Source organism: Mastomys coucha, unplaced genomic scaffold, assembly GCF_008632895.1.
Source record: "Mastomys coucha isolate ucsf_1 unplaced genomic scaffold, UCSF_Mcou_1 pScaffold1, whole genome shotgun sequence".
Taxonomy (NCBI): domain Eukaryota; kingdom Metazoa; phylum Chordata; class Mammalia; order Rodentia; family Muridae; genus Mastomys; species Mastomys coucha.
In genome coordinates, this window is record NW_022196891.1 from 38191885 (window position 1) to 38199925 (window position 8041).

Sequence of the window (8041 nt, forward strand, 5' to 3'; positions counted from 1 at the left end):
CATATATCCAAAAGATGCTCCAATATATAACAAGGACACATGCTCCACTATGTTCACAGCAACCTTATTTATAATAGCCAGAAGCTGGAAAGAACCCAAATGTCCTTCAACAGAAGAATGAATACAGAAAATGTAGTAATTTACACATTGAAGTACTGCTCAGCTATTAAAAACAATGAATTAATGAAATTTTTAGGCAAATGGATGGAACTGGAAAATATGAACCTGAGTGAGGTAACCTAACCACAAAAGAACATACATAGTATGAAGTAACTGATAAGTGGATATTAGCCCAGAAGCTCAGAATACCCACAATTAATAGACTACATGAAACTTAAGAAGAAGGAAGACCAAAGGGTGGATGCCTCAGTCTTTCTAAGAAGGGGGAGCAAAATCCTCATGGGAGGAAATGAGGAGACAAAATGTGGAGCAGAGACGGAAGGAAAGGCCATGCAGAGACTGCCCCTTCTGGGAATGCATCCAATATACAGTCACCAAACCCAAGGGGATGTCAAGAAATGGTTGCTGACAGAAGCCTGATATAGCTGTCTCCTGAGAGGCTCTGCCAGAGCCTGACAAATACAGAGGTAGATGCTGGTAACCAAGTACTGGATTGAGCACAGGGTCCCCAAAGGAGTGAAGGAGCTGAAATTGTTTGCAACCCCATAGGAAGAACAATATCAACCACATAACTTTTCTAAAGGTTATATTCCCTCGCTTACTATGCCTTGTTATCTCCTCCCCCATTTAATACTCCTGTTGCAATTTCTCATTTGAAATTGTCCTTCATGAAACTATTCTGTCTCTTCATTCTCTGAAAGACTCCCTCTTCCCATCTTAATCTCTTACGAGATACTTACTTTTGCAATCGCTTGGATTTTACCACACATATCTAAAGTTTAAAAGCTATCATCTGCATATCCGAGAAAACATGAAGTGCTCGTCTTTCTGGGTCTGTGTTACCTCACTTGAGATGATTATTTCTTCAGATTTCATAATCCAACTTTTCTTATCAGCTAAGTAATATTCTATTGTGTAAATGTATCATATTTTCATTCCATTATTGAGTAGTTGGTTAAAGAGGCCTCGTGGACTCTTCCATGAACAGTACTATTTATGGATATCTTCCAGGCTTATTGGTTACCTTCCAGTAAAGCTCTATTACTGAAAAATCATTTCTGCCATCTAATACGAAGAAAATGAGCTAGTGCCAAACTATAAGCTCTCTTCTTCTGACTAAAACAGTAAATAATATATCTTTATCAAACTCTTCTCTTCATGAGTCAGGATTATATGCTGAAGAAGACAACTCTAAGTGCTAGAGGTAGTTGATGACAGCAATGAAACATCATCATCTAGACACAGCAGTGATAATAAATGTATCAACTCACAGAGATTATGATAGTATGCACAAGGCAAGCACAGGCAAAAATCATCCAGTACTGTCAAAAGAAAGCAAGCATGGATTCTCACTCCTAACTATGAATATGTTTAAAACTGGTTAACTGCAAGAATGAAAAAATAAGTTTTCTCCAGTGGAGTAATATGAGAGAGCAGGCCCAATGTATGCTCAGGAGTACCTGAAATTGACTTCCTGTATTTGAATTGTTTTGTTTATTTTCATATTTATATTTTTATATTTTTTGACATTTTGTTTTGTTTTTCTATTCACTCTTTTTGGTAGTTATGGAGGATTATAATCTAGAAGAAATCAGAGGAGTATGAAGAATGTGATCAAAATAAATGGCTTAAAAAATTTAAAGTTTATTAGATTTAAAAAAAACTCATGGTTTAAAACCTTAAGGTATAATTAACTTATACGAAATTACAATGTCTCAGAACATAAGGACAAGTGAGGACTGTTTTTCATATGTCAGTGAAATATCCTTAAAATTCTGACAGCTCTGAATATACAAAGTCAGAAACCACTGACAAGAAAATATTGTTAAGGCCTGAAAATCAAGTTCACTTTACAATTTTGCTGTCATTCCTTCAAAACTTATCTTGTTTTCTGTGATTATTTCCAACATTACTTTACAAGTAGTTGAGAAGGTTTCCACATCTGTGCTTTCTGTGTGGAGGAAGAAGTAGAAAAGTTCCTCTAGGCTCTGATTATCAATGAGAGAAGCCGGAAGGGCAACATAGGAGGTAGCACCTGTGTTATGACAGTGACTAGTTCACAGGCATAAAAGCTTTTGGCAAAGGCTCTGGGCTGAATGAATTGTCTCTTAGGCTCTAGCAGCCAACACTGATGCATTATTTTCAATTTTAAGTTTCTCAAATATCTGTAACTCTCCTGGCTTTTTTTTAATGCCCTTAATTCCCTAACCTAAATTCCCTCCATTTAACCAGGAATGGGATAGTGATAATCTATTATGTTATGCAAGAACATCATTAGATTCGTGGGTTTATTTGTATAAAAAAGAAGTCATCATAAAAAAGTCAGGCGTTGGGAGCCAATAGATTCTATGGTGTAAAATTATTATTATGGAAATAACTACAACGATTTGTGGACATGTTGATATTTCTCATTACACAAGAGAATTTGCAGATAATGAATGAGCTCATATTTTTCAGTTGTTGAAACAAAACATGTTTGGAAAATAAAAGGAACAAAATGAAACTCCATGTATTGGGAGATAGCCTTCTAACACTTGACCCAAGGAATTGTTGAAGACAAAGCTTATTTTTATTTTCTGAACTTAAAGTGACAATACATGCAAAATTATTTGCTTTGGAATCAAAGTTAGAATGCTTATTGGCAGATACTGTAATGTAATCAATACTTAGATAAAATAAACATGTTCTGCAGTCCAACTGCAAGGATTCTCATGAGGAAAATCACCAAGGAGGAGTCTGTAGCAAGGAATGAGACTAGTCAGAGAAAGCCAGTTATATCTCCACAAAGAAATAACTCTGCTAGCACCTTGATTCTGCATGGCGAGACCGTAATACTTGTGTTAGTTTTTGCATCACAATTTAGATAATTTGCTATATGAGAAAAATAAATTACTGTGTTTTATTGATTATTGAGTAAGCTATAAAACTTTCAAGTTTCCAAAGCCTAAAGCAGATGAAAAGAAAAAGGCTTATACATTGATTAAGATCCAGCAAGGTCATGGTCTTCTCCTAGTGTTTCCCATGGTTGCTTTATCAAGTTTCTTCCAGAGAGTCATACAGGACTTATTCATATAGTATAAACAAAATGTCACGACTACCTGCCAGCAGGAAGGACAACGACAACAGCAGGATTCTTCTCAACCACACTTTATTAGGAGCGCCCAAGTTTGAAGTGAGAGAAGGACCCCGCCCTCTGGAGCGGTCGGCTTATAAACCCTATTGTGTGGATGTGTCGATGCCTGATTGGCTCAGCAGTGTCTGCTGACCACTGCATCACCCATTTGGAGAGGGTACAGCAGGAAAGGCAAGCATACACAGGTGTGCAGAGTAAACATGCCTATGTGGCTGGCATTGCGCAGATGTACGGAGTTTACGTGGCTGGTGTTAGCCAGTGCCCAACAGTGCCCAACACAAAATATGAATGCTAAATGCGAAAGTCAACATACAATAAATGTATATGTATCATCAATATCTACTTTTGTTGTATTAGCTTTTCATCTTTTCAGAAATAGTTTCAGATTTTGTTTTTATTTTAGTTTCTTATGTCTTTATATATTTTTAAATTTATACTTTAATCATTTTTTACAGTCCAGACTTTATCACCCTCCTGGCCCACCCTCTGACTGTTCCATATCCCATACCTCTTCCCCTTGTCTCCAAAACGGTATCCCCACCCACACCCATACCCATACCCCACCAGACTTCCTCACTCCCTTCAAATCTCTTGAGGATTAGGTTTATCTTCTCTGACTAAGTCCAGACCCAGAAGTCTTCTGCTGTATATATGTTGGGTGTCTCATATCTGAGATTACAATATACTTACATTATCCTGTCCTTCCTTTATCTTCCTTCAAATCCTTCATTGTACTTATAACTGATTTCTTTTAAATTCATGGCAATTTAAAATGTGTTATAATAACATTGTGTGTGTGTGTGTGTTTGTGTGTGTGTGTGTGTGTGTGTGTGTGTGTATGTATGCATGTGTGTCTGTTCTTGTGTGTATGGCTGGGTATTCCTAATGCATAAAACATTTTATGCTATACCTCTAAGGTATCACCAACATAAATGCCTCTACAAGATATGAACAAAGATTACATTAGTAAACATATTAACATTAACAAAGAAATCCTCTCAAGGCCTCAGTTCTTTATGAATAACTATATTCTGAGTTGAGAAATAGTCTGTCCCAGAGAACTACACATCAATTGATTATCTAATATCAAATGGTCAGCCCTAGAAACACACATACAAGAAACATGCAGTTATCATTTCAGAAGTTGGTAGGTGCCAAAGGCAACAATCTTTGGTCTGAATTGGTGGCTACATTATTTGATCTAAAAAGCAAGAAAAACAGATGTTTCATATTCATATATCTGATCATTAAGTAGCTGTATTTTAAAAGAAGCAGATTTTAAAGGCTAAAAGTATTTCATGTTCCATGGATCTCATTGAGTGATACAGAGTCATCTCTTTTTGTTAATGTTATGAGAGTCATCTCAGCACAATCTAACTAAAGAAAAAAATAGAGTCAGGTGAACATACAAGTTATGACTAGTGAAATGTAAGAATAAAGATTATTAGTATATTCAACAGCTACAAGGCTAAGCATTTCTAACTGTCCATTATTTCAATGGTATTATAAATGGTTTTAGAGGGTAATTAAATGCTTAAGAAGAAAAATTTCAAGGTTTATTAAAATAAACATAGCCGAAGGTTGGAATTTTTAGAATGTGAATAAACAGTAAGTCCATGTGAATGCCAATTATCTTAGTTAGGGTTTCAATTCCTGTAAAAATACACCATGACCAAGGCAACATTTATAAGTACAACACTTAATTGGAATTGGCTTATAGCTTCAGAGGTTCAGTCCTTTATCACTTGATACTACACTTGATCTTAGCCAGAAGGCCAAGAAGCAATGGTTCAGTCCTTTGCCATCAGGGCAGGGTCATACCAGTGTCTAGGCAGGCATGGTGCAGAAGGAGCTGAGAGTTCTCCCTCTTTGAAGGCAAACTGAAGAAGACTGGCATTCTTAGGCAGCTAGGAGAAAGCTCTCCAAGCCCACCCTAACAGTGACACACTTCCTCCAACATGGCCACACCTACTTCAACAATGCTACAACTCCAAATAGGGCCATTCCTTGGGTCAAGCATATTCAAATTCCCAGACGTATCAAAGATTCTAGGAACAACAATGAAGTTTTCTGAGAACTAGGTTAGCCATTGGATGTGTGCACATATTCATTAAATTTGACATATTGTCAAATTGTCAGAATAGTCTGAGTACTTATAACATAACCATATATGTTGGTAAGTTTGAAACCTCTGGATATGAACTGTTACACAGATGATTATAAAACACATGCTGTCTGGTGAGTGTGTGTGTGTGTGTGTGTGTGTGTGTGTGTGTGTGTGTGTGTGAGCATGTTTGTAAAGTCATTAGATAGTTATGAAAATGCATTTTCATTTCTATCCTCACTACTGCTTTACCTCCCTTCCCTATATGGGTACTACAACACTCTCACTGATCCCATGCCATTATTCCTCTATTCTGTATATATCTAAGAGATTTATTCAACATGGCAGATGATTGATGGTCAGACAGATGAGACAGACAGATAGATATTAGGAGAAGATAGGTAGATACATGATTGATAGATAGACAGATAGATATATAAATATAAAAAATAGATGGACAGATACAAAAATACATAGATAAATAGATACATAGATGATAGATAACATGAATATCCATGTCTTAGAGTTCCCAATGATAAATCATCATGATCAAAAAGGAACTTCAGATAAAGGTTTGTTCTCTCTCTCTCTCTCTCTCTCTCTCTCTCTCTCTCTCTCTCTCTCTCTCTCCCTCCCCCTCTTGACATATTATATCACAATATATTATGAAGGAAGTCAATCAGGAATTCAAGGCAAGAAGCTGGACTTAGGAACTTAAACAGAAGTCATGTATAATTAATCCTTAGAAGTTTAATCTTCATTGATTCAGTCTCCTTTTTTGATCCACTTAGGACCATTTTGCTACAGGTTAAGCAAAGGACAGTGAGTTGGATACCCCACTATAAATCATTATTCAAAAATAGAGCAACCTACAGATATACCTAAAGGAAAACTGATGGAGGCAGGTTTTAAGTGAGGCTCTTCTTTTAGATAAATTTAACCTGTGTCAAGTTTACAATAGAACAAAAACAAAAACATATCAGGAAATTAAAATGGTAGCTATCCAACTAGATAAAAACACAGATAAGCAGACAAATAATAGTATATATACATATATATCCATATATATAACTATATACATATATATGGTTATATATATATAATAGATGATAGGTAGATAGATGACAAATAGATAGATTACATAGATGATAGATAGATTAGATAGATACATAGATACATGGATAGATTAGATAGATAGATGATAGATAAACAGACATACAGAGATAGATAGTAGATGCAAATAGAGGCTTGATAAAATACAAACAAAAGAGTTTGTTTATGACTGTAGGTATCTCTTGCAGAAATGCCCATGACAGCACCTAGAAAAGGCTGACATGTAGAATAGAGAACTTATCTAATAGAATTGAGTTATTATGTCTGCTAGGAAACAAGGGTTACTGTTGATGAATTGCTATCTTGCAAGGTATATTATATTCCCTTAACAATCACTGTGTGAGGTATCTTCTTACTTGTAAAAATGGAGATAACCATAGTTCTATACTAACATATCACTAAAAACATTTTTGCTTTTCAATCTTGTAATATTATTCTCTTTAGTTTAGTGTTCTTTGGTAACAATGAAAACACAAAATTAACTTTTGCAAAAACGTTAAGAATAGTCTGTGGCTGTTATTTGCCACGAATAGAAAAAAAACTCCACCAAATATTTAGATATATACTGTCTTGAGTATCCATTATTAAATGTGGATCAAGGAGATGATTTATATAACAGTAAATTTCTACAGCCAATCAAGGCCTACATCAAGTATACAAAAATAATATGTCAAGGTCTTGGCAGTGGTTGGGTACTCTAATTGCACACATTTTAATCTCAGCACAGATCTATGAGTCCAGGTTGACCTGTAAAGGTCGAGGCCAGCCTTGTCTATAGAGTAAATTCCAAGACAGCCAGGACTACACAGAGAAACTCGGTCTCAATAAAACAAAACAACATAAAAATAATATAAATAAACATGTTATACTTTTAAAAATCTATGATAAACTCATGATTGAAGATCAGGTGCAGAAAGTTTATCAGATATGGTAATGAAGTTAATAAAAAATGGAATGTGTAGGTGAAGAATAAATTTCTCTAAACAATGGATAGCCTGTCATCCACCTGCAGTAGCAAGTGCTGTAGAAGTTATAAATACTCTGCTTTGATCTTTTATAATAAAAAACCAAACCCTCTCTGTACAAATTTGCCATTTTTCTTTATTTGTTAGTACAACTAATTTATATAAAGGATTTGATTGTAGAAAATATTATGATCAAGTCTGAAATTACATTTATTAAGAGAATATTGTGTCTGAAGAAAAGAATCTTCCAACTCAAATATATGTAGCTATTTTCTATCATTAAATCTATTAGTGGGACTTTTGTATACATGTATTCATTTTAGCAAACTTGCTCATATCCTACTGAAAATATGAAACAGCTCCTGAGATGCAAATATTTGTTTTGATATTAGGGTATTAGGGGAAAAGTAAGGGTAGCATTGGCTTAAGCAAGGAGTGATATGTGAAAAAGGCTTATGGGAATCCACTAGTACATAATCAAATTATAAATTTTTAACATACATAAAGTAGTTTGAATACAAGTGTCCTGTATGAATGGACAATGCAGTTTCCAGAAGACATAGGTTAGTAAATAAATATAGGTGCCAAGCGTAAGATGCTTTCCTT

General features: G+C 35.1%; 1 pseudogene; it reads right to left on the bottom strand.

Moving 5' to 3' along the window:
* Positions 1 to 4876: 4876 nt before the first annotated feature.
* LOC116072392 lies at positions 4877 to 5040 on the bottom strand (annotated as a pseudogene).
* Between the last annotated feature and the right edge of the window lie 3001 nt (positions 5041 to 8041).